Consider the following 27655-nt stretch of genomic DNA (forward strand, 5'->3'; position numbering starts at 1 on the left):
AGACCACAAGGTTTATTTAGACAGACCCTGCAACAGTCCAATCTTGGAAATTAAAAAAACCCATTGGAGAGTGGAGGTCAGCACAGAACATATTGGTGAATGAGGCCGTGATACCTAACTCATACAAGTTTCTTTCTCAGATGCAGTCATTTTTTCATTGTTAGACTCAAAAGATACCGTCTTTTGTACTCCTTTCCATATGGAGTCTCAGTTTCTGTTTGTCTCTGAAAATCCTCACAACCAGGCCTCTCAATTGATTTGGACTGTTTTTGCTCAAGGTCTCAGAGACAGGCCTCATCTCTTAGGTCAATTGCTTTCCCAGGCTTTAGCTTGTTTTGAGTTCTCCTTAGTTGCAATTCTGCAACATATAGATGATATATACTATTATGTGCTCCCTCAGGAGAGCTCTCTAGCCAAGACACCTGGGTCCTGATGAATTTTCTAGCAGGCAGAATTTATAAGGTCTCCAAAGCTAAGGTAAAATTTTTCGGAATTGAGGTAAAATACTTGGGACTTATCATATCTAGGGTAACCTGAAGACTGGGGGAAGAGAGAATTAAATCAATACTTTCTTTCTAAATCTCAAGAGCATAAAACAGCAAAGAGGATTCCTAGGAATTACAGGCTTTTGTCGCCTTTGGATAGCAGATTATGGTGAGATTGCATGATCCCTCTATTATCTTATAAAGGAAGCCAAAAATGCAGATACCCATATTTTAATCTGAGTACGTGATTTCCATACTGCATTCTAGAAGATTAAGCAAGCATTTCTAAATGCCCCAGTACTGAGCCTAAGACAGAACACCAATCTGTATGTTGGTGAAAGGCAGGGCATGGTTTTGGGATGCTACACAAGACTGAGCTCTATATATAGCATATGAGTCTATAGCATATATGAGTCACAAATTAAACATTATAATAAAGGGATAGTTTGTGTGCTGTACAGCTGTGGCAACTGTAGCTCTTTTGATATAGAAGGCATACAAGAAGACTTTAGACAAAGATCTCACTGTATATACACCTCAAAATATGGCATAACTTCTTTATTCCAGAGGGAAGCTATGGCTATCAGACAACTGACTTCTTAAATATCAAGCTCTACTTCTAGAAGGACCAGCTATTTATATAAAGACACATCCCTCCTCAAACCTTGCTACATTTCTATCAGAAAAAGGAGTAAATCAAGACATGACTACAAATACATGTGTACAGCCTGAGATTTGTAGGACACATTGCTTACTGACCCTGATTTGACCCTTTTTTGTGATGGCAGTTTCATGGGAAATGGGATAAGAAATGTAGGGTGTGAAGTAGGGACTCTACATCAAATACTTGAAAATTCCTCACTTGCCTCTGGGACTAGTGCCCACCTAGCAAAACTCATAGCTCTTGAAAAGGTTTTACAACTCAGTGAAGAGCAGAAAGTCAATATTTATACTTATTCAAAGTATGCTTTCTTAGTGTTGTATGCTTATGCAGCCATATGGAAAGAAAACAATTAACAGCTAATGGATTTCCCAAAAAGTACCATAAGAAGTAGATGAACTTTTACCATCTGACTATGTACCACCCACAGTGGTGATAATTCACTATAGAGAGCACCAAAATGGACTACAGTACCTCAAGGTAATCAACTAGCTGATGCAGTTGCAAATAAACACTTGAAGGCCCCGCTTCAGGCCTCCCCAATTTGGGAAGAGTCCCTTGATCATACGTGACCCAAATATTCTCAATCAGAAATCAAATTGGCTCTATCCCATGGGTGTCAGTTCTTTCCATTAAGATGGTTACAGTCAGATTATGCTAAATTGTCCCGTCTTGGTGCTAGTCAATGGAAAATTATTAAGTTTTTATACCAAACCTTTCACTTAGGATAAGAACCAGCAGATGGCCTCCAAGTTATTCATAAGAAAGGGACTTTCTTGGCAATACAACAGATGATTAAGACATGTGAGCTCTGCCAGAAGAACAACCCTCTTAATCAGGTCCTGGCTCTTCCAGGTATACAGAGACATGATAAATACCCTTAAGAAGATTGGTTGCTTGATTTTACTCATATACCAAAGAGTAAGGAGCTCCAATACCAGTTGGTCCAGGTAGATACTTTCAGTAACTGGGTTGAGTTCTTTCCTTATAGAAAAGATAAAGCCCAAGAGGTGGTAAAGATTTTGGTTTCAGAAGTCATCCCCATATTTGGAATACCTAAGAGCTTGTTTTTGAGTGATAAAGGGCCTTCTTTTAAAACAATGACCACACAGTGTGTGTCTCAGGCCCTGGGCATTCTCTATCATATTCATTGTTCATGAAAGCCACAATCATCAGGAAAGGTAGAGATAATTCACAAGACTCTAAAGAGGTACCCTTGAAAAATGGCTCAAGAAACTCACCTGCATTGGCCCCATTTGCTTCCTATAGCTCTTATCAAAGAAAGTAATAATACACCTTAAATTCTAGGCCTCCATCTTTTTGAAATGCTTTATGGATGCCTTTTTCTCATTGATGATTTTCTCTTTGATAAATAAGCATATGCCTTACTAAAAGATTTCCTTCATTGGCTAAATTCCAACACACTTTTCAGCAGCTAATAGAAGCTCAATCTTAACAAAAGGGGAAATCTCATATTCTATCCTGGAGACTTAGTACTGGTAAAGTCTAGATCCTCATCACCTCCTTCCTTCCGAAGTTCCTTCCGAAGTTCCAACTTGAGAAGGACCATACACTGTGATCCTGTCAATTCCAACAGCTGTCAAGGTTGCAGGCATGGATGCCTGGATATACCACACTCTATTCAAGCCCTGGGGATTAGAGACTGTCTCTGAGTATAAGCAACCATCCAAATATTCTTGGGACCTCACAGATGATTTAAAGTTCTTGTTCAAAAAGAAAGTCATCTTTAGATTGCAATATAAGACATTACTCTTATCTTTTTTTACTAATTACTTCCACACCACTTAAAAAGCAGAGTGCAATTCCTTTCTAGTATGGGCACAGGAATATATAGTGTCATTACAACAAACATAACATTGCTGGATATGTGGCCGACTCCCCTTGTCAAGTATATAAAGGCTCCCTTGGTGAGTGTTCCCATTTCAAGGAGACAAATGGAATTAACTACAAGGCTGCATTGATGAGACACAAAAAGTTCAGTGGTTCATAGTTCAGCCCACTTTATAAGGTAACTGAGTGGCCTATAGATTTCACCTTTAATGTTCCTAGACATAATCATATTTTTTTCTAAGAATGCCACTGAAGCTTCTCCATGGACCCAGGTAGAATCCCTATTAAATAAGCAAGACATTCTATCATGGGAGCCAATGATCATAGATATAAAGATGACTACTTTCAAATATAAATTTATTATATATGATTAATTCCCACCATCAGATACCTTAATAGAAAGGGTCTCTTACATTGGGAACAAAGAAATCACTTTTATTCTCATTGACCTAACTTTTTAAGTTCTTGGGATCGACACTTCCAAGCAATATATCCACACCATAACTTTACAGGTCAAAGACCAGATTGTAACAGACTAGTTTAATCACCTGGAATTAAATGAGAAATCCCCGTGGCACTCATTGGCCCTATGGAACCAATTCATGAACTGGTTACCCCTGTTTGGAGGGGGAGATGCACATTGGGATTTGCATGGCTACAAAGCAGGAATGTCAAGAATATCAACAAACCTGCAAACTTACCCCATCTATGACGATGATGGTGTAGCTGTGTCTTTCACTGATCATTCAGCTTCTATCTTTGTGCCTTCCCTGGGATTAAAAGATATCACACAACACATTGAGGCCTTGTTTCTGTACTCAACAAGCCTTCCATTTCAACTGGTCTCTTTCTGAAAAGAAGTAAAATTAATGAGGCAAGCCTTACTCCAAAAGTAGATGACATTAGATATCCCAATATCAACTCAAATGGGTAATTATGCAATTGTAAAAGCTAAATGTTGTGTGTACATTCCTGATCCTTCAGATAGTATTCCAATGGCTATTCAAGGTAATAAGTGACAGGTTAATGCTATGTCAGATTCTGAAATTCCCTGGACCTTCTTCTTACCGTCTTTGTGGGAGGTTAATTTTGACCCTTCCTGGTGGAAACATTTGTTGATTGTATTTGTGACAGTCATATTGATCCTTTGATTTGGCCCATGCTTAACTGTTCCTTTGGCCTTAATATCCTTCAGACCTAAAGCTATATGCCGCCCCATGATGAGAACATCTGTTATATATTGATAGGCTTTCTGTGAGTATCTCTGACTGTCAATCACAATTGTAACCCCCTTTAGCTGCAAGTAGCCAGACTGTCTTGCCCCTTGACCCCTTATGGCACTTAGGGTTACCTCTTCAGAAGGGGGACTATTTCAGACAACTAAGTTTTGTAGAAATATTGTAGGCAGTCATATAGCGGTAGGGCCTCAAGGGTGTCACTGTAGAAGATGAAAAGACATTACAACCATAGCTGGAGCGGCATTTGTTGAAGGCTCTACCTCAAGATAAATATAGAATGACCAGGCCTACTTGGCTCTACAAGGGTTAAACAATAGCAAAGATTATACTATAATTGGTGTCACTTGGTCTAATAAAGTCAAGATAGAAATCAATCACCCAGATGGGTGACTAGGATCTCTTGTCCCATCCCTTCTTAAAATGTTCTTTATTTTCCTGTGTACATTTGGTAATGAACTGCTACCCCATTGAGTCAGTATTACCGAAGTGCCTATACATGCATCTTATTGGTTGATCATGGTGTTGACCCATGATGTCATTGTTTTTACCAATCTCATGATTTTACAGCCACCTTGTGATTTTGGCCTCTTAAACTTCCTTGGAGAAGTGGGATCTCCCTGTGGCAACTCACTTTTGGGTCTCCTCCATTCTCCCAGGAGCTATTTCTCAATAAATTTTCCTATTCTTAACTTCTATTATTCCTTAGACTTCAGTCTTTGATATTGGGGAATACAAACTCAAGATATCTGACATCTATCAGGTTAGGAATCATGTTTTTCCCCTATCTCAATACAATACATTTTTTCTATAGAATAAAGAATTGGTGGTAAGAATGTTTTCCCTGATGGTCCAGAGATCCCTGTGTCCAAATTAGACCAAGTCCAAGATTTGTAACTGAACATAATTCAGGAGGTTCACCAACTAGTTGAATAGGGGAAGGGATTGATCATTATTTGTACTACTTTGAAATTTTGCTTTCTGAAATTTAACTTTTCTATTTTAAATGTGATAAATTCTAGTAGTATTATTAATACCAGCAATTTAGTCAATGATAGAAATCACAGATAACTTCATATACAGTTGTCCCACAAAATATTTGCCCTACTGCAGAATTATGAAATCATTTCACCTGCAGTTAGAGCTTGTTCCTTAATGCTTACTAAACAGAACGTATAAAAAGTTCATAGGTGTAGGGTACATGTCTGTAATTCCAGCACTTTGTGAGGCTGAAGTAGAAAGATAAAAGTTTGAGCCCAGCTTCGGCAACTTAGTGATTTACTGAGCACTGTTTAAAAAAAAAAAAAAGGAAGGGCTAGGGTTGTATCTCAGTGCAAAGAACCTGCAGAGAACCTGGGTACAATCCCCAGTACTAAGTACTAATACTACTACTGCTAATAATAATAATAACAATAACTGCATTTCAATATAGTCAGAGCCCTTACAAAACAGTGTTTCTTTTTCACTCTCTTACTTAAAGATGATAATTTGAGAGGGGTTCATAAACTTTACCAGACTGCCAAAGGGATAGATGCCCAGTAATGATTAAGAACCCCTGATGTAACCAGGGTAGGATGAGATTTGCAAATGTTCTTAAAGGTCTGTGTCAATGTCTTTATTTACACATTCCTGAGATTCAGCCTTCATCTCCTTGAGCTTCTCCTAACCAAATATGTTAAGGAAGAAGCAGCATCTGTATAAACACCGACCAGCTCAAGTGTCAGGTTTCCTCTTCTTCACAGTTGTTTGAAGCCAACAGTTAATGGCATTAGAAGGATCGAATATCCTGTGTGGTTAGAGGAAGAGAAATACATGTTTTTGGAATTACAATCTGGGCGTTTTGGTTTAACTGCTACCCTGTTTTCTTTGTTTCGTTTAAATGCAACCAATACGTGTTCTGAAAGTAAAAGGCTAAGTTATAAATTTGTAAGCTGCTGCTTTAATGTTATGGGTAGGGCATGAGGACATCCCTTAAAAGCTGTTTAACACTGTGATGATGAAGAGTCATGGCCTGAGAACAGAGTCTAGATGTGACATGATAAATGGATTTTGCCCTGATCTGATCCAGTTACCACAGTGTTGGGAAGGATTCTGAGGCTATCTCTAGGCTTAGGGAGAGAAAAGAAGATGTGATTGATTGCCCATGTCTGCTATGGTAAAGGGACTCTGTTGCGTGCATGCCCCATAATTGCCGAGTCCATCCCTAACTGGTGCTAGTGGCCACTCTAACTTGAGACCCACATAGAAATATATTCCGGTGCATTTCTTCCAGCAGAGTCCCACTCTGCTGAGTAGCAAGGGCAACTTCAGTTCCTGTAACTGTTTTGCCAATTATTGATTTCAACAGATAAGCAAAAAGCACGCAACACACAACACTGTGTAAAACAATCTAAGGTGCCAAAAAAGTCACACCGTGGTTGATAAGAGGGAATTCACTAAAAATGATTAAATCAAAGAAAATGAGGATTCCTGTTTCCTTCCCGCTTCATAAAGCTTGACCTCATGAGTTCTGCTCAGAAACAGTTCTCCCAAATTCATGACTTACTGACTCAGTTTTCCTGGATTGTTTCCTTGATAAGCCATTTAAGACAAAAAATGCTATTTTGCACTTACAGAGGGCTTTGGTTTTTGCAAAGCTATTTCTGAAACGCTCTTCTGTGAGGCCTCTCAGAAGTCAGGGAAGACTCGGTTGTCATCATTTTCCCTGCTTCAGAGGTGAAGAAACTGCAGTTTTAAGAAGCCAAGCAACTTACCGGACTCTACCCAGTGCTTTTTGGATGGCAACATGTTGCTTTTCAGCATTTTGCTGTTTATATCTGAGTTTTCTAAAGAAAATCATTCAAAAAGAAAAGAAAAAAACAATATTCCTCTATACATTAGTAGTGTATAAACTGTCCCTCACCTATCAACTCTTCCACACCAGCCAAGATGGAGGTTTTCTTATCTCTCTTTTTATTTCAGTTAGAATTTAAGGAATCCACTTAATCATTTGCACTTTGTCCTTCTGCTAGTCCAAACAATCTCAATTAATGATCTCCTGAGCAAAGCCTCTAATTACAATTTACCAGGCTTCCTCATTGACTGTTTTTGGTTTTGTTTTGAGAAATTATGAAATAGGCAAGTCGTTTTACACTGACCCTTGAGAAGTGCTATTATTTGCTTCAAGTTCAGATATACAAGAAGAAAATTGGATGGATTGGAGGATTCTCTACAACCCTACAATAAATGACTGAAAATAAGTCCCAGCCAGAAAACAATCAGCCTTGAAAACTAGGGATCAAAAATGCCAGCCCCATTCAGACTGCACTTGGCTTCCCTGCCTTCCAGAATAGCCATCAAGCAAGAGAATGGTGATGGCAGGGAAGGTTAGGGTAGGTTGATTGGGGCTGGCATTTTCAGTCTCTAGTTTTGAATGCTGATTATTTTCTGAGTAGGTCTTATTTTCAGGGAAACAGTACTAAGATGGTAGTTTACTAAACAGTTCATGGTTCCTGCTGGCCTTGTTAAACCAGTGGTTGAGACCCCTAGCCCCACATTTTGTCCCAATTCTCCTATCTCTCTTGCCAACATCACAGCCCTGGGCTTTTTGAGGGAAGTAAATGCATCCCCTTGTTCCCTACAATCTCATACATTCACTTATGCACCAGCTATGCACCAGTCATCCTAAAGGAATTTACAACCAAGTTAAAGACAGATAAGCTGAAGGATAATTTTTTCTGTTCATAAGATTTTTGTTTTTTGAGATAGAGTCTTGCTATGTAGTTCAGGTTGCTCTTCAACTCACTGTGTAGCCCAGACTGGCCTCAGATTCCCAGCGATTCTCCTGCCTCAGCCTCCCTAGTGGTGGGATTACAGGTGTGTGCCACCATGCCCAGCTCTTGTCATAAGATTTTTAAAACTTTTGAGAAGAAAACAAGAAGTCACCAAGAAGCAAGCCCTCCCTGCGAATCGGTGCCATGTGCAGTCTACTGGAGGGACAGCCAGACCCCAGCGCCTTCCAGTGCATGGGCAGGAAAACAAGAAAAACCAACCCTCCCTACCACCACCAAAAGCAACCGGCTGATCCGGAGAAACACAGGCTGCAATGATGGGTACTGAGGTGCGATGCTATCTGATGCTTGTGGTGTTTGGTGCTTCACCAACCTTGCAGGTCTAGGGCCAGTGGTCTGATCATCTATTTGGAGGATAACAGCATGTAGTGTGGCATTTATGGGGCCTCTCTTTCTGAGGGTGGTGGCCATTGTTAATTCCCTATCATCTTGTTTTGAAGTCCTGTATCATTTTCATTGTTTCATTGGGTTGAGTTTTATTCTGTTTTGTTTTGTTGGATTTTATTATGTCTGATGGCATGGGCAGCTATTTCAAATGATAGCAACATATATTACGGTAGCCATTTTGGATTTACTATTGTCTTATTTTTGAAGTCCTTTATTGCATTCATTGTTTTGTTTTTATTGGTTTTATTCTGTTCTGCTTTTTTGATTTTTACTATGTCTAAGAATATCTGCAGCTATTTTGAAGACAGCAGGAGGCATTATGGTAACCATTGTTGATTTCCTATTGTTTTGAAGTCCTGTTTGCACTGAATTGTTTCGATTGACTTTAGCTTGGTTTTATTCTCTTTTTAAAAAAAGATTTTTAAAACTTTTAATTTGGTTGTGATAATTGGATGCATTTTAATGATATGCAATGATCGAATCAGGGTAGTTAACATTTCCATTATTATTTCTTTATGTTGGAGAACTCCAAATTCCTCTCTTTTAGTTCTTTATAAATATGTAATAAATTGTTGCAAGCTATAGTCAACGTACTGTACTATAGAAGACTAGAGTTTATCTTGTCTAACTTACTTGATACCCATTATCCAGTGTTCCCTGTACTTCCCTCCCTCCTGCACTTCTTAGCCTCTAGTTACTACTATTCCAATATGAGCTTCTATGGATCAACTTTGTAAACTTCCAGATCTGAATGAGAATATACAGTATTTGTCTTCCTATGCCTGGCTTTATTACACTTAACACAAGTTTACCTGATTCTAGCCATGTTGCCACAAATGACAGGATTTTTTTTTTTGAGGCTGAATTTCATGGTGTACACATGCCACATTTTCTTTATTCATACATCAATGGATGTCTCAACTGATTCTACATCTTGCCTATTGTGACTAAGCAAGGCAGTACAGGTATCTGTTTTGAATGTATACTTAATAGTGAGATAGTTAGATCCTATCATTTCAGTTTTTGTGTAACTTCATGCTGTTTTCCATATGGCTGTGTATAAATAGGATATACAGTTTCTCTTTTGCCTGCATTCTTGCCAACTTTTTTTTTTTTTTTTTTGCTTTTTCATTATAATTCTAACTGGAATGAGCTGATCCTCCCATGGGGGATCTGCTTTTCACTTTTCTAGTGATTAATGATTTTGAACTTTTACCATCTACTCATTGACTATTTATATATATTCTGAAAAAACTTACTATGTGTATGTCTTTCTTTATAGATCATTTGCCCATTTTAAAAACTGGATTATTTGGTTGAATTCGTTTTATATTCTGGATATTAATTTCTGATTTTATTAGTAATTTACAAAATTTACTATTACCCTTCAAATTGTCTCTTCTTGATTTTTCCCTGTACTGTACAAAAACATCTTAAAATAACCATCTTTTTTTTCCTTTGTTGCCTATGCTTCTGGGATCTTATTTTTTAAAATTGCCTATACTAATGTCTTTGAGAGTTTTCCTCCATTTTCTTCAAGTAGTTTCATAGTTTCAGTCTTATATTGAGCCTTGGATCCATTCTGAGTTGATTTTTGTATCTAGTAAGAAATAGGGATCTAGTTTCACTCTTTTGTATATAGATATTCAGAGTTCTCAGCACCATTTATTGAAGAAACTATACTTCTCCAATGTATATTTTTGGTGTGTTTGTCAAAGATTAGCTGGCTATGGGTGTATCAATTTATTTTTGGATTTTCTATTCTCTTGCTTTGAGCTATGCACCAATTTTATGCAAGGATCATGATGATTTTTGTTTTGTTTGTTTGTTTGTTTTTACTGAAGCTTAATAACACATTTAGGCAGATAATGACTACAGATTTGTTCTTTTTTGTCAAGATTATTTTATTTGGTATCATTTGGGTTCCATATAAATTTTAGATATTTTTCATTTCTGTGAAGAATGTCATCAGTATTTTGATGGATACGGAATTGAATCCACTGTTGCTTGTAGTAGGGTAAACATTTTAACAATATTAATTCCTCCAATCCATGAACATGGAATCTTTATTTTTATCTTCTTCAATTTGCTTAATTATTTTATAAATTTTCAAAGAGATCATTAACATTCCTGATCAAATTAATCCCAATATTTGTGTATAAACATTGTGAATGAGATTGTTTTCTTGATTTTTTTTGCCAGCAAATTTATTAGGCATGGATGAAAAATGCATTTATTGATCTTTTATGTGTATTGATTGTATCCTGGAATTTTAATGGACTTTATTGAATTCACTTATTTGTTCAAAAAGTTTTAAAATTTTTTTTAAAAATTTTTTTGCTGGAATCTTTAGGTTTTTCTATATACAAAATCATGTCACCTGAAAACACAAGTAATTTGACATTCTCCTCTGTTTCGATGTTCCTCCTCTTATTTAATTGTTCTAACTAAGATTTCCAATAACTTGCTGAATGAAAATGGTAAAAGTGGGCAGCCTTGTCATATTCTAGATGCTAGAACTTTTCCCCACTCAGTGTTGTGTTGGGTGTAAGTCTGCCACATGTGGTCTTTATTGTGCTAAGGTACATTCCTTCTATGCTTAACTTTTTAAAGTTCTTTATCAAGGAAGGGCTATTGAATTTTGTTGAATGCTTTTTCTACAGGTATTGAGAAAATCACATAGATTTTGCCTTTCATTCTGTGCATATAACGTATTGCATTTATTGGTTAACAGATAAAAATATATCCTTGCATTTCTATAATAATCTCCTTTGGTCATGGTGTATGATCTTTTGACATGCTGTTATATTCATTTTGTTAATATTTTGTTGAGAATCTTTGTATCAATATTCATCACTGATGTTGGTGTTTTAGTTTCTCTTTTGTGTGTCTGTTGGTCTTGGTATTAGGGCAATGATAGCTTTATAGAATGAGTTTGGAAGAGTTCTCTCGCCTACATGTTTTCTGAATCGTTTACGGACATTTGTTGTTAGTTCTTTAAATGTTTGGTAGAATTCAGTCATAAAACCATTCAATTCTAGGATTTTCTTTGTTGATTCATTTAGGTTTTACGTGTCTTCATAATCCAATTTTAGTGCATTGTATATGTGTCCAGAATTTACTCATGTATCCAGATTACCCATTTGTGTAGTTGTTCATAATAATCCTAAACATCCTTTGTATTTCTGTGATATCAGTTTTAATATCTCATTTTTCTTGTCTGATTCTATTTACTTGAGTCTTTTCTCTTTTTTCTTGACTAATTTAGCTACAGTTTTGTTAACTTTGTTTTAAAAACTAACTCTTTACTTTATCATGTGCGCACGCATGTGTGTGTTGTCCCTACTGTATTATTTCTGCTTCGATCTTTGTTATTATTCCTTTCCTTCCACTTATTTTGGGTTGTCTGACCCTGCTTTTCTAGTTCCTTGAATTGCATCATTAAGTTGTATATTTAAAATCTTTCTTTTTATTTTCCTCCTCCTGTTTAAATTAAAAGTGTTTATTGCTATAAACTTTCCTTTTCAGTACTGCTTTTCCTGTAGCCAATAGTTGTGGGCATACTGTATTTCCATTTCCATTTTATTTCAAGAAAATTTTCAGCTTCCCTTTTAATTTTTCCATTGACCCTTTGGTCTTTCAAGAGCATGTTATTTCCATTTGCTCATACAATTTCTAAAGTTTTTCTCACTTATTTCTAGCTTATTCCATTGTGGTCAGGGAAGATATACACTAAAATCTTTAACTTTTTAAAATTTATTGAGACATTTTTACGGACTAACAGAAGGTCCATCCTGGAGAATGTCCCATGTGCTGGATGAGATAATATGTATTCTGTGGGTGTTGGACAGAACATCCTGTAAATGTTCATTAGATCCATTTGTTTTACTGTGTAATATAACATCAATGTTACTTTGCTGATTTATCTGTCTGGCTGATCTGTTCATTGGTGAAAGTCTTGATCATCTCAAATATCATCATATCAAAGTCTATGCCTGGCTTTAGATTTAGTAACATTTGCTTTAAATAATTGCCTGGATATCGAGTGCACAGACATTTACAATTAGTATTTTCTATTGCTAAATTGATACCTTTGTCATTATACAGTGACCTTTTTGTCTCTCTTGTAGTTTCTAATATAAAGTCTATTATATCTGATAGTATAACTACTCATGTTTAATTTTGGTTTCTGTGTATATGGAAAATCTCTTTTTATTCTTTCACTTTTAATCTATTTGTATCTTTCTTGATGAAATGAGTTTTTTATAGAGAGCATATTTTTGGATTTCTTTTAAAAAAACATCCATTCAGCCAGTTTAAACTCTTTAACTAGGGACATGAATCAATTTGCATTCAAGGTTATTGATGGATAAGGACTCACTTCTCACATTTATTAGTTTTTTTTCTGCTTGTGTTGTACATGCTATTTTCTTCCTCCTTTGTTGTTTCATTGGCTCTAAAAATAATATTAGACTCCTTATCTTTATAATTTATGTGTCCACTATACTTGTGAGTTGTTTTGGTTCTTTTTTTTTTTTTTTTTTTTTAATTTTTAACCAGGGATCCAACTCACAACTTCATACTTGCAAGGCAGGCTTTTATGCTGCTGAACTAAATCCCCAGCCCCTATATTTGCGAGTTTTCTATTTCTGCTATGTTGTGATGATGGTTGTTATTTCTTTTGATTTCTTTTGATGTAGGTATCCAGGCATTTCTTTAAGGCCAGCCTGGATGTGATAACGTCCCTTAGGTTTTGCCTGCATTTAAAAAGCTTTATTTCTCCTTCTTTCTGAAGGATAGCTGTGCTGATGACAGTATCTTTGACTGGCAGTGTTTTCTTTTGACTAACTCATCTCTTTCTTTCCTGACTTATAAGGTTGCAGCAGGTAGAGCTAATGGCCTAATTGAGATTTCCTCATATACAACATAATGCTTTTCTCTTGCTATTTCTAGAATTCTCTATGTTTTCACAGTACACTGCTAATATTACTCAGAGAATACTTTTTCTTGTTTAGCTGAGGTTTTCTAAACTTCCTGGACCTGTGTATCTATATGTTTTCTAAGATTTGGGAAGTTTTCTCTACTTTTTTCTCTTCTGTCTCTGAAATACCCATGATGTGAATATTTGTTTGCTTATAGGTTTTCTTCATTTTTCTGTTTGTCTTCCTCTTCCACCTTCTTCTCTTCCTGCTCCCTGTTTCTCCCCCTTCTTTCTCTCCTTTTGTTTTTCCTTTTATCTGACTGGATCATTTCTAAAGATCTGTTTCTAGGCTTAAAAGTTCTTTCTTTAGCCTGATCTAGTCCAGTTTTGAGGCTTTTTCTTTAGCCTGATCTAGTCCAGTTTTGTTTCTTTTACTGAGTTCTTCAGCTCTAAGATGTCTGCTTGGTTTGTCTTTATGATTTTCATTTCTCTGTTGAATGTTCTATTCAGATCATGAGTTGTTTTTTTACTTTGTTCAAGCAGATGTCTATATTCTCTTATATCTTTCTAGGGTGTGTGTGTGTGGACATATATTTTGGTTTATTAGTTTGCCAGTGATAAGGATCAAACCCAAGCCCTTGGACATGCCAGGCAAGCACTCTACTGCTGATCTATACTCCCAGCCCCCTCTGAGTTTTTTTAAGTCGTTGTTTAGAATTCTTTTTTCAGGAAATTTACTGATTTCTTTTCTTTGAGGTATGTTGCTAAAAATTTACTATATTCCTTTAGAAGTACCATGTTACCTTGCCTTTCCATGCTTCTTGTATTCCTACATTGATATTTACACAAGGGATTCTGTTAGATCAGTTTACCCTAATAATTTCATAGGATAGCTTTCACAGTAAAAGACTTCTTCCTGGAGATGTGTTCTGCCGTGGCAATTGGCTGGCTACCCTGGCTTTGGTTCCAGGTGGGCACAGCAGCGGAGTATGCATGGGCTTCTTTAGCTGTGATCAATGTCAAGTGGCTCTGTGTCCAAGGTGCCTAGATTTGGGGGAGTAGGGAGGGGGGTGAGGAATTACTGCACTAGCTGAAACACAGAACTGTCAGTCAAGGTGGGTTTGCAACTGGCTATAGTCATTATGAGGGTAAGGTGCCCATAAGTTTTCATGAGGTCACTGCACTGGGCCCCAGTAGCATACACAAGTGCAATAGAGGGAACAGGGCCCCTGTCAGCTTCCAAAGGCCACATGGACATAGCACCATTTAGTCAAGCCTGGGCATATTCACACCACTGTGGAGACAGGAAACCCCTCAGCCTCCGTGGGCTTTGTGTGGGCAGCTGGGTGGGGGAGGACCCAGCAGGGTTGTGCTTGCTAACTGGCACAATGCAATAGTGCCCATTCTCCAGCAGCTTGGGTTGGGTTTGGGCTTGGGCTTGAAGGGGTGAGATCCCCAACAGCAAAACCTTCTCAGGTGTCTGTGAAATTAAAGGAGGCTGCAAAAGGCCTCTTGAATACCTTTCTTCTCTTATGAAAAAACTGCCACATTCTCAACCTGATCCTAGCTGAGTCACCAGGGTGAATGATGCAAACTGTTTTTGCTAGACCTTTGCAAGACCACTTTAAGTTTTCATGTTCCACAGTTTCCCTATTTTACTTGTGCTCTCTCTCAGAAGCTCTAGTTAACTAGCAGTAATTTATTATCTGTTTTTGTTCTGTGTGTGTGTGTGTGTGTGTGTGTGTGTGTGTGTGTGTGCATGAGGGGCATTGTGGGGTTGTTTTGTTTTGTTTTGTTTTGTTTTGCTTTGCTTTGCTTTGCTTTGCTGTGTGTGTAGTGGGGGGAGAAGTAAGTCTAGCATTTGTAATCTTTCCAGAAGTCCTGGTTATTGTGTTTTTCAAGTTGACTCTATCATCCACAGTTCTGACTTTTCCCTAGTTTCAAACCAACATCTATTCTTCAATGATCTACTAATCTTTTTCAAAAACCATTTATTCAGCTATTTTTCATCTCCTTATTGTACTCAAAAGGGTAATTTTAATTTAAGAAAAGAGAACTCTTCAAAGTACATAAACTCTGGTTTTTGGGATTCAGGGGAAATTCCTGAAGGAAGAGACAGTTAAACTAAAACCTTAAAGAAGAATAAAAAAAGTAAGGAGGATGGGTAAAGGAAGGTATTCGAGAGAGAAGAAAACTCATGTAAAATATAAACAGGCAAAAGAAGCAATTTAACTTTGGAGCACAGAAAAGTAAGGGATGCTACAGAGGCTGTAGAGGTAAGAGCCACATTATAAATAACCGTGAATATCTACAAAGAGTTTAGGGCCACATCCTAAGAGGAATAGGTAGACACTGCATGATTAATTTTATCATTATTGCCTTGGCTATTCTGTGGAATATGGAGTTGAGAGAGAAAAGATTTCAAACAAAGAAAACAGTCTCAACTCAAGGGAACCATTCTGGTGGCCTGAAATATATTCAAGAGCATAGGGATGGAGGTAAAAATGATTCACAGTTATCCAGATCAATATTTCAATATGATAGACATTTTTTATTAGGTACTCTTTACTGAGTGATCTTTATCATGTCATGTGCTTTAAGCTGTTTTTCACATACCCTTGATTTGCAAGGACTAAGCACAAAGGAACTGCACGGTTAGTAAGAACAGTAGTTGGGTAAGTACAGTGAGTCTACAGAAGCTTTTTTTTAGAACCTCATGTACAGTTAGCAAGTTCAGGGTTTGTAAGTACATTGTGTTTTGTTTTAGGGATCAGTTCTGACAGTAGAGGCTGAGACAGGTGTTGGAAGCTTATTTTAGGATGCAAAGGAAGCAATGAAGCAGAGGAAATTATCTTGACACTGGAAAAGCCAAGCTTCGTGGAGCACTGAAATGTTCCTTAAGCCCTTACAGTAATCCCAGAGGCTCAACAGCAGGCTGGCAGTCAACATTTTCCTGCTTCTGCTTTTGTACCACCATCAACTACAAAATCCCTAGATACCATTGCTTCTGTTGCCTCATGACCTCTGCTACTTCCTTTTGTGTGTATCTTTAGAGTTTCAGTCTCATTGCTGTGGAAATAGTTTCCCTATACCTTGGCAATGCTAAGGCTTCATCCCAAAGACTAGAGAGCTCCCCTGACAGATCATGAACAGAATCTCAGTAGTACTGTTACAGGTTCTCCTTGGTTTACTTTCTTATCCCTTTTGCTAATCACTGGGATGAAGAGGATGGAGATACATGTGTTCCAATCCCTAGCAGCAAGTCACGGGAAGAACTTATCTGAGAAAATTGTGGCAAGCACTTTGGGCTTTATGACTTGTCTTGAAGATAACATTTAACTACTTCCATAACTTTAAGTTCAAACTTTCTCTGCTGGAAAATAAGTGTTTACCAGGTCAGATGTTAGTTGATTTTGAAGCAAATCTTACATCTATGGAACTGCATCAGATTTTGAGGTATATGCAGAAAAGAAAACAAAGAAAAGCTAGTATGCACTGTCTTTTTCTCTGTCAAGTGTCTTTTAAAGAGTTGTACCAGTTATATTTCTTCGGTTGCAAGCAACAAAAAGCAGCATTGGGAAACCTACGTAGGCATCATAAGATGTAAAGATGTCACAGCAGAAACAGGATGGCAGAACACTGATGAAAGGGCACTAAATGTACACAAAGGTGGTGAAATTAAAAGGATAAGCAAGAAAACCATCAGGATAATGGTTATTTTGAGAATGAAGACAGGACTGGCTACTTATTTTGTGGGTATTATAGCAAAATGAAAATGCAGGTGCACTTCTCCTGCTCCTGACAGGAAACTTCGGAGGACTACTAATCTTGACAGTGGTGCTACATGTGCGCTTGCTCTCAGCTATTTGTAAGCCTTTTATGTAGCTTGGTACAGTCTTCTCTAAGTGTCTTAGTTTAAAAAGCCTCTCATATGCTCTGTCCTTGTGACACCCATATAACGTTTAACAGGGTGGTAAAAAGAATCTGAGTGACCGCATTCAGGTAAAACGTCCTGATATTGGTTGTCCACAGAATAATAGTACTAAGAATAACATAAGTAAAAAATTAAATATAAGCAATTTGAAGACAATAAGAACAAGTAGAAGAGCTAGTAATAGAAGTTACTACATGTTTTACGTGGCATTTCTGAATTAACTCGTTAGATTTACATAACAACCCTGCAACTTTGCCCCTTTACTTCCAGAGTGAAAAACAGATTCGAGGCCTTGGGTTTGATACCAACAATAAACCACTAAAGCAACTCCTGGAAAAAAGGTACTTGGGCTTATTAACTGCTACCATCTCACAGTATGACAGAAGATAATTCTCTAATGGGAAAATGGGATACAGACTAGATTGTGACTAGCTAAGAAATAACAAATGTCTGTTAACAGGTTAATTTTTTTAAAAAAAAGCTTTACTGCAAGCTAATTTTGTATTTGAATAATTGTTTGTTTTCATAGTTTAATGCCCAAAGCTAAGGAACCTATGCAGGAAAACTGGACAACACAATGGCTTTCAAAGTGTATGTCACTTAAGAAAGGAGGAGAAGGGGAAATATTTCTAAGAAATGTTCACTTACAAAGAAATAACGGGCGAATTCTTAGTAAGTAAGAAGAGTGTTGGACATGTCCAAGGTCTCCATTCTCACATTACATACCGCAACCTTAAGGTAGCTTCAGTGTCTCAGAGATAGACTCAGAACACTAAATCCACTCGAGTCTGCCCTCGAGTCTAATATAAACCATATCCATTGTCACTCATCTGCCAAACTGGAACAGCTGAGGAGCACAACTACACACATTAGATTCACGGATAAGCAAAGCTGCCAAATGGAGGCTCATGAAGAGGCAGAAATCTGGAAATCCCATTAGTAACAGATGCAGCTCCACATGCATGCCTGGGGAGGCGCTTGCTGAACCCTCGGGGAAATGCATATCCATCTTGTATCATGACAGACACTCTAAGCCAGCTTGAGATGTGTCACAAAAGAGTGTATAAAGCCAGCCAGTTAGCAGCTATTCACTTGCCCCAGAGCAGGGCAGACAGCAGTTCAAGTCCTTGTGCAGTCTCTCAATTGATGCTTGAATTAGGAAGCTGAGTGACTGCATTTGAATCCTACCTCTACCTCTTCACCTTGGGCAAGTTACCTCATTTCCCTGTGCCTCCATTTATTATCTCCAAAATGGAGATAACCCATTCTAGCATTATCATAAGGACTAAATATATACTGGCATGGTAATTTTTATTAATTATAAGATGAAGGAATTGATGAAAAAGATTGCTAGTCCTTTCTAATTATATTAATATATTTCCACTGCTATAGCAAAACAACTGATAATAAGTAATCTATAAAGAAAAGAGATTTATGTAGCTCATAGTTCAGAAGCTGACAGTCCACACTCAGATTGCCCATTAGTTTGGCCTCTAGTGAAGGCTTCATAGCTATTATAATCAGAGAGAGAGATCACATGGTGAGGCAGAAAGCCAGAAAGAGCAGAGAGAAACCAGCCTTGCTGTTTTATAACAACTCTCTCAGGAGAACTCGTCAGAGCCCCATGAGAAGTACCTTAATTCCTTGGAAAGGAAATGCCTCCAGTGACCTAATGACCTTCTGTTAGATCTCAGCTCTTAAAAGTCTCACTACCTCTTTTTTAAACATTATACTTTTATTTATTTTTAACACATATTAGTTGTGATATTAATGTAATTCAGTGTGGTATTTACACACACGCATAACACTCTTCTAACCTCCCAGCTCCCCCTCCAGTACCCTTCCAGTCCTTAGTAATCACTATTCTGTTTTCAGGTCCACTGTTTCTTAGTTTCCACATATGAGAGATAACATGTGGTGCTTGTCTCTCTGTGTCCAGCTTATTGCCTAACATGATTTCCTCAAGTTCCCTCTACCTCTTAACACCTCCACACTGAGGACCATGCCTCCAACACATGAATCCTTGAGGGGACACTCAAGTGACATCCAAGCCACATTCTGTGACAATTTTTTGAGAAGCACCTGAAATGGCAATCCCTTTTGTTCTCATGAATGTCAAAATACTTATGACTCTGAGTTTCTATTAAGTTACTGACGACATTACTTGTGCATGTATTTTCAGTTCTCTTTTCATATCTATTTAAAATCTTATAATACGCATAAGCTCTTATAAAATACAGGAATTTCAACTTCAGCCCTTCACCGCTGATAATCAATGTGGTCAAACGTTGAGTAGGGAAGGAAATGGACTCTTCTCCTGTCTGCTTTGGCTCAGTCCTACTTGTCACAAAGAGCTCACTTAGGACAGGGTGGATTCAGGCCAAAAGGGGCACATTTACATGTGAAGATGGTCACATGATGACAGAATTCTAGATTTAGAAGCTCAACGTGGAGATTACCCTTGCTGAAAATATTCTTAATGTATATTTTAGTGGTAAATTGCTAACATTCTTTCCATATTTCCTGACCTCAGCTATTCCCTCCCCTCCTCTGTGGTTAAGGGTAAAATTCAGGAATGGATAACTTTCAGAGAATCAGGGAGACAGAACTTTGCTTGTGGTCAAAAAAACAGAAGAAAAAAGAAAGAGAAAGAAGTGAGAAGACAGAGTAAGAGAAAGAGACAGGGGCAGGGGGTTTAGTTCCTTTGAAACTTATTAAGAGAAGTCAGAGCTGGGGGAAGGCGGGAGGAGCCCTCTCCAGAGACCTACATGCAAGACATGGACTTGCATTCACGTATCCAAGGCAAAATATTAGAAGAAAAAAATCTTAAGAGATTTTGCATATACTACAGAAATAAAAGCAATAAACTGTGACAGCAGACTAGACTTTCCTGATAGAGATACTATAATTTCTCAAAACCAATAAAAAAAGTCTTCAAATATATCCTCAAAGAAGCTTGACTGTTTATTGTAGCATCACATTTACGACCCACATGAGTTGCAGTCAACTAATATCATTATAAACTCAGATTTATAGTCACTTAGATTGGGTTTTTCCTCCCACTAGGATCCTAGATTTGACAAAAATCCCCTCCTTACTTGCATGAGGAATTCCCGTTGTAGTTGAGGATGCTAGAGGCTGTGGACTCTCAGTATCTTACTGTTTGTGACAGTTTTACACACTCCATATTCTTCAGAGGACAAAAGTTATGTGCAGAGATTGAATTCTTGGTAGAAGATCTATCAATTTCCATTATAGTGATAATCAGAGATAAAGGAGTTCCCTGGAATAAAAACTCAAATAAAATTATGAGTAAATCACTTGGCTTGGTTGGTCATAGATGAAAAAAACCAGTGTGACTTTTAGAAGTTGAAATCTTTGATTCTTCCGAAATATTTTCATAAACTCATTTTTTAAGAATGGCAGAAAACCACAAACTGGTCTTGTGAATCACGTAGCTCACCAGATTTATGAGGCCAACAGATTTGTAAGGCTAGGGGACTAGGAAAAGATGGCAAGAGTAACCCTCCCACCGGCACCCCTCAGTCTAGGAACAACTAGTGTCTCAGAGCCAGGTCCTGACTTCAGGGATGCCCACAGCTCTCTTCTCAGAAAGCCTTGAGGAAAAAAACCTAGGGAGGCAGAAGACAATCATTTAAAGTGCACCACATTCAGTTTTACTTAAAAAAAAAAAAACAGCTGGGGCATTGATTCCTACGCTCTGTAATGCCATTGGTATGCCTGACTTGGCCAAGATATTAAAAAGATATTTGAGGAAATGTCAGTGAGTGTCCCCAGCACAAGCTCCGGTATATGCAAACAGAATTCTCTTCCTTTATGTTTCGCTATGCAAAAAGGAGGGGAGGGAACACTTGCGCCATGATTTAGGGTGACACGTCCGTTATAATGAAAGCCTGTGCCGCTTGCCAACACTCCTGGCTGATCTGCCTCCTCCCAGATGCTCAACCATATGTCCCATGCTTGCTGTGAGTGACAGTTGTGTTGGTGGAGAAGGATTCCTGGGCTCTGGGCATTTTTAACAGAAATCCCAGACAGCTCTGAGATTGGTGGTTCAGGTGAGAAAGGCAGCAGAAGAGGGTTCCTCAAGTGGGAGCTGAGTACTTTTAAAGGTGTGTCAGTGGTCTGAGCACAGGGTGAGGGAGATGCACTGTCTCAGAGCCAAGGGGATTGCTGCACAGAGAGTCCAGGCCGTGCTCTCAGCAGTTTCCACTGCTGCTGGCCTCCCAGTGCAAGTTCTCCTCTTTCCTGCCTCGCCCCCGCTGGCTGCTCTGTGCCTTCTGTCTTCCAGCAGCTCCTGCTCTTCCTCACTTACCAGGGCCCCAGAAGATGAGCTCTTAGCTGCATGCTTACTCCCAGTCTGTGAAAGCAGCTGCTGCTTGGACTGTGCTGATTTCCTGGCCCCCTGCCTATTGCAACCCTAGCTTAATTGCCTCTGCTGTTGGAATGAAACCAACATTTATTGAACACCTACTATATGGATGACATCATGTTAGGCCCTTCAAAAAAACAGAATTAAGTGTGAAATGTGATAATGGGGTTTTGCCTGAAAATGTCTAAATCTCAATGTGAATTAGAACTATTTTATGCCCTGCCAACCTTGACCATGTTTGTTAACCTCTTTTTTACCTCCATTTCTCCAACCATAAAATAGGGAGAATAATGCTACAGAATAATGATTGCTATTCATAAATTAGTATGTGTAAAATGCTTAGAATAATACATGATACAAAAGCATTCAATAAATGTGAGCTGGTTTTGATCCCTGACTGGAGGCAAAAGGAACAAATAAGGAATAAAACATGTATATGCCATATTTTATAACAAGACATTTGTATAAACTAAATTTTCACAATGCATTTAAGATAGGCATTACTATTAGCCTTTCATTTTTTAATATAAAGAATCTGCTACATTAATAGTTTGCCCAAGCTTTCAATATTGACAGAACTTACAGTCTAAGCCAAAACTACTTGGTACCAAAGTCCTTGCTTTTGAAAAGACAATTTAAAATATAAATGTTATTTCTAAAACATTATAGAATATATGGCAAAATGATATCTGACTGATTTTGTGTATAAATTGCCTGTGACTAAATTGTGCATAAATTGCAGTGAGCGTTTACTTTGCTATGAAGCTACCGGAAGCAGGAAGTTCTTCCTGCCACTAGACTCAGAGGATAAGGAGGAAGGCCACTTCCGGGGGCCCAGGGAGGGAGGCCACGTGGGCAGAGGGCAGCCCAGCAAGAACTGTACCTCTGGGTGAAGGGACACAGCCCATAACCAGGAGAGACAGAGCCAGGGACATAAATACCCTGTCTTACCCTCCTCCTTCCTCTCGCCTGCCAGTGCCATTGGGACAGCAAGGGTGCCCTTTGCTACAGTCGGCAAAGACCATCCTCCCTGGGCAGAGAAAAAATGGAGGACAGAGAATGGCCAGGGTTCAAGTGAAAGATAATCCACACAAAAGCCTTGCAAGGAGAGGAAACAGCTCGCATAGCTCAGTGACTGAAACACAGATAATACTGAACACTTAATGGTTACTGTTGTCTCACTGTTTCCCGCATTAGTTAGCTCGGGATTCATGTACAGCTCATCTCCTCTGGCCTCACCACAAATGAAAATGTTTTCTAGGCCTTGCAGTGGCATGAGACTGGAGTCACTAAATAATTAAACTGAACTTGTTTGGGTTTTTGTTGTGTGTATGTGGGTGGGTGGGTGGGGGATTAGTTTTTTGTTGTTGTTTTGTGTTTTCTATAATCTTTTGCATTTCTATTTTTTTAAAAGGAAGTTTTAAAAAAAAGAAGTACTCTTGAAAATCATCTTTTTTAAACACAACCTTTGTGATTTGTTTTATTGGAAGTTCTTAACAGGAAAGGGGCCTGTTTGTTTAGATTGCTATGCAACAGGAGGCATTGAGTAAATGGTTTCCCAGTTTTTATTATTTTAAACTTCACCCAGGAGAAAATTGGTCCAAGTTTAAGAAAAAGAAGAGGAAAGGAATATAGACTCCAGTGTTTTCAAACTTCTAAAAGACATCGCAACTAAAAGAACTTTTAATAAAAACCACCTTTGTTTTCTTACTTCCAAGGTAAAATCAGTAGAAAATATGTTTACATCTATCCAAGTAGATTTTTTTCCCAGCCATTTAAAATACTGTGTGCTAAATAATTACTTACTGTTGAAAATTCCTCATTTTTAATCAAATGTCTGCAAAAAGTTAAGCTGCTGTAGAATTATTTTTCATCTCCCTTCCTGGAGGAAAGGCACAAAGCACAATTAGGTGCAGAGGGAAGAGGGGCAGATACTTACATGAATTCTCAGCCCATTTGAACTCAGTCCATAGTTTTGTTTACAAAAGTTTTAATTTCCCCATTGAGCCATTTTTCATGATGCCAAGAGGGTTTTGGTTGACATTCATGTCAGCGCTGACTATCAGATTGGCAGCCTTGGTGAAGTCTGTGAATCTTCTGTTCAAGCTAGAGTGTCCCACACTTGGTTAACTCAGACATCTGGAAGCCAGTGGTGGGGAAAGAGAGCAAAGGTTAGGGGAAAAAAACAACACTCAGTAGCAACCAGCAAAACAGAGTTGTCGGGAGCAACAAGAAGGGACTGTAAATAGACATCAGCTTTTGTGGCACTAGCTCATCTTTTATAAACAATGTCCTACTGCTCATCTAATGCTGAAAGATGGAAACAGGTATAAAAGAAGTAAATAAAAACGATTAAAATAACCACTGCCCAAAGACTGCCAATGCTAACACTTTAATACATTTCTTTCCAGTTTTTAAAGAGATATTTATTTTAGACATATGTAAGATTATAAAGAAATGTAACATGTATTTTTCAACTAAAAAAGATGATTTTAAATATACAGTTTTATGTGCTGCATTTGAATTCTAACGTTACTCTTTTCATACATATTTTCAGAATTTCTATTAGCCACATAATTGTTCATCCTGCAAATGTGGTAAAATTTATACAAGCAACCTTTTTGTTGACATTCATGTTGTTTCTAATTCTTCATTATTGTAAATAACATTTTGAAGAATATCCTTTAAATGATATTCTTATAATTCTATCTATAAAAAAATTCCTAATAATGAAATTATAGAATAAAAAGCACTTTAAAACCTACAGCCCAAATCACCCTCTACAGAGAGAGGCTATCCCAAATCCTCATCTTGGGGGCAGCTTATGAAAATATCTATTTCATGACATCCTGACAATTATCTTTGAAACCCTTAGCCTATTTGAAAATTTAAAAAAAAGTCTTCATATTTTAAAACTTCTTTTTCTTGGCTTCATAGTAAATCTGAACATTTATTGACCATGCCACCTTAGCTATGAAAATCCTGATTTCCCTTGGAGTAGACATAGAGTGCCATATCCCTGAGAAAAATCAACTTCCGTGAGAAGTGTGAGGACAACTCTTTTAATATAAATATCAAAATCTCCCCATTGACCTTCATTTGAATAATAATGCCAAACAATGGATTCCTTTCTGTCATATTTTGTAATATAGTCGTGCCAATTTTCAAAGGCTGACGTACCCTGGAATTAAAAACAGACTGTGGCGAGAGTCACTGGCAGCTCTCCAAACCAGAATGACAAGTGATCATTTCTGTCATTCTGAGCCCACAGGGTACGGGACAGGGACATAGGACCTAGTGACATGGGAATCCATCAGCAAGCTGACACTTGTTCACCCTTCACATGTCAGAGACCCCGCCGACAGTTGTATCAAGTGTGCAGATCGCTTCTTAGAATACATCTTTAACTACTTAAAATAGAATAGGTAGAACTATAAAAGAATCGTTATATTAATATTGTTAGGAAAGCAAAAATCCATAGCATGATAATATATGTTTATTTATTAACCACTATATAACAAAATCTAGTGGCAGATCAAAAAAATTGCCATCATTGCAAAGATATAGATATTTTAAGTAAATATTAGTAGAAAATATTTATTTCTAGCAGTGATAAAATCTAAGTACTGCAAACACCATTCTAGTTTGTTACCTACATTTGTAATGAAGGGAATGCAGCATTTCAGTGACAGTTTTGTAAAAGATGCAAACCATCTTCTCATATTGAATGTTTCAGTTCTTATCATGGACTTCAGGTAAAGAATCTGTGGTCACAAAGAAATGCTCAAAAAGTGTTAAGTTATACAAATGCATCATCTCTACCTCCACCCAACACTAGTAAACTGACATTTTCTCTGGGTCCTGTCCATCTTTTTTTTCTGTTCTTCTGTAATTACTACCATTCTGGGAAACTGTTGGAACAGTGCAGTAGATTTGGCTACAGTGGAAGATCTTAGTCAAATGGTTGAAGTCACCATGTTTTAACACTGTGCAGATCCGTGTGCTCTGATCACGCGCTGCTCCTAACACCATTATAACACGCTGCAACTTCACAGTCCATCCCTGAGAAGCAAAAGTTCAGGGTTCCAGCGACAGCTTCACCCTGAACACCAGCTGTGTGACTGTGAAAACAAAACAAGCAAAAACAAAACAAAATGCACAAACAAACAAGCACAAACCTTTGACATTCTCAAACCTTAACCTAAAAAAAAAAGGAAAAAGACTACGCTGAAAACACCCTTCCAACCCTCAAAATGCTTGACATTAAAAGTTTTTCACTTCCATTGTGTTTTGAAGATACATGTATCTTTCTGGAAGAGTTCTTGAGCATGCAGAACAGAGGTATTACCTGTTTTCTAGAGTTTTCTGTCCTCTTCCTTCCTACCAGTCTCCCTCTTCCTTTTTTTCTTATGTTTCTGGTTAAAACACAGAATTTGCCTTTTCCTGAAAGCTATAGAATGTGAGTTCTTACGTTGACTCTAAAGTAGAGCTTGCAGTTTCTCTGGGTTTCGTCTGGCACAGCCTTCCTCCCACTGGGTCTGAATGCCAGGGGAGCCCGCCTCCACCTCAGCGTTGGTGGTGGAGCTCCCCGTGCTCTGCTCACGGAGCACCCTGCCTTCCTCAGTAGAGAAATTTTCCTTCTAGTGCCTTTTTTTTCCCCCTTGAGGCCTTGGGCAGAAATTTCTTTCAGTGTGTTGCTGCTTGGAACAAGGGAAGTATTCTATTCTCTTACTCAAATAGAGTTCACAGAGTAAATATTTTTTGCAGCTTTTCATTTCTAATCACCCAGCATTTTAAACACTTGGCATTCTGCTGTGTTCAGCCCGGACTCAGATTCAGGGAGCACCGTGAGCTTCAGGTGTCAGAGAACAGAAGGCTGGGGAAATGAATGGCCTGGCATGGACACCCTGGGTCCCTTGGGCCCTAAGAATACTAACAAGGCAAAAGAGAGAGAGACACAGAGGCAGTCTGCTCTTGGCAAGTCCAGGCAAGGCTTCCTTTGATGTGAAGCCTTGCCTGATATTGCTTTGTGTGTCTGCATTAGTCCTTGGCAGGCAGGAGGCAGTTCCTTTCCAACGAGATGCCCTTGTGTATTGCTGCCATCCAGTGAAACAGGGATGCTTGCGAGTGGCGCCCAGGGTACTGGGGGAGGGGAGGAGGCAGGTCAGACAGTCAAGGAGAGCCCAAGTGCCAAGGTGAAGGTGCTAGCCAGGGAGCTGAGGCAGGCCTGGGATTTACACCAGAGCTCTCAGAACATTTTACTGATTGTACTTTGAAGTAGGAACAATTTGAAAGAGATACAAAGTAATTAGGAGCAAAATGATGAAAATTATTTCCTTTGATTGAAACACAGAGAGATTTAGAAATACCCACTGCAATTATCTCAAGTTAGTCTGGATCAAATACTGGCTTGTCAATGTTAATCACCACAGCTGACAAGACTTCCCTTAGGTTCTGGGGAGGTCATTAGTTCTATAAATGGTTCTGGGTACCTCTCCTTTCAAATGTAAGGTAGATTGCACTTCCTGGTGCTAACAGATGAACAGAGGTGATGTGGTCTCCTCCTGGCTGAAGTATTATTGAGTGGAGATCCTCTAACACACTCCTTCCCTGAAATGTTGGTACTCCCAGTTTGGGGACTCCATAATGTCGAAGTCCTCCTACCAACCCACAATGGGCAAGTGACATGAGCAAATCACTCTTCCTTTGGCTTAAAGTCACTAAGATTTGAATACTGTTATGGCAGCCTAACCTAGAATATCACTGACTAATGAAGACACATAACACTTTTTCTTGTCCTATTGCAGTTACAGAAATTAGACTCTGGGCTATATTGGAGTGATCCTTAATGTCCTTGGAAAATCATTCCTACCTTATTTAGGCAAAAGACTGTCAGAGCCAGGAACTGAATCCCTACGAGAGACAGCATTACAAGCCAACTGTTTGTCCTTCCGTCTTAAA

General features: G+C 38.2%; 1 long non-coding RNA gene across 2 annotated transcripts in view; it reads right to left on the minus strand.

Annotated features, from left to right (window-relative positions):
- Positions 1–26393, minus strand: part of LOC106029031 (uncharacterized) — a 35209-nt gene extending 8816 nt beyond the window's left edge. Inside the window, exons 1-5 of one of the 2 annotated variants that reach the window (XR_010047621.1) lie at positions 26043–26393; positions 25351–25815; positions 23634–23833; positions 20403–20599; positions 3699–3847 (exon numbers count right to left, since the gene is read on the minus strand). This is a non-coding gene — a long non-coding RNA (uncharacterized LOC106029031). The remainder of the gene's footprint in view (positions 1–3698; positions 3848–20402; positions 20600–23633; positions 23834–25350; positions 25816–26042) is intronic. The other variant, XR_010047620.1, reaches the window with a different exon arrangement.
- Positions 26394–27655: the final 1262 nt, after the last annotated feature.

Source organism: Cavia porcellus, unplaced genomic scaffold (genome assembly GCF_034190915.1).
Source record: "Cavia porcellus strain 051 isolate PalLab524CR breed Dunkin Hartley unplaced genomic scaffold, mCavPor4.1 scaffold_5, whole genome shotgun sequence".
NCBI classification, from domain to species: Eukaryota; Metazoa; Chordata; class Mammalia; order Rodentia; family Caviidae; genus Cavia; species Cavia porcellus.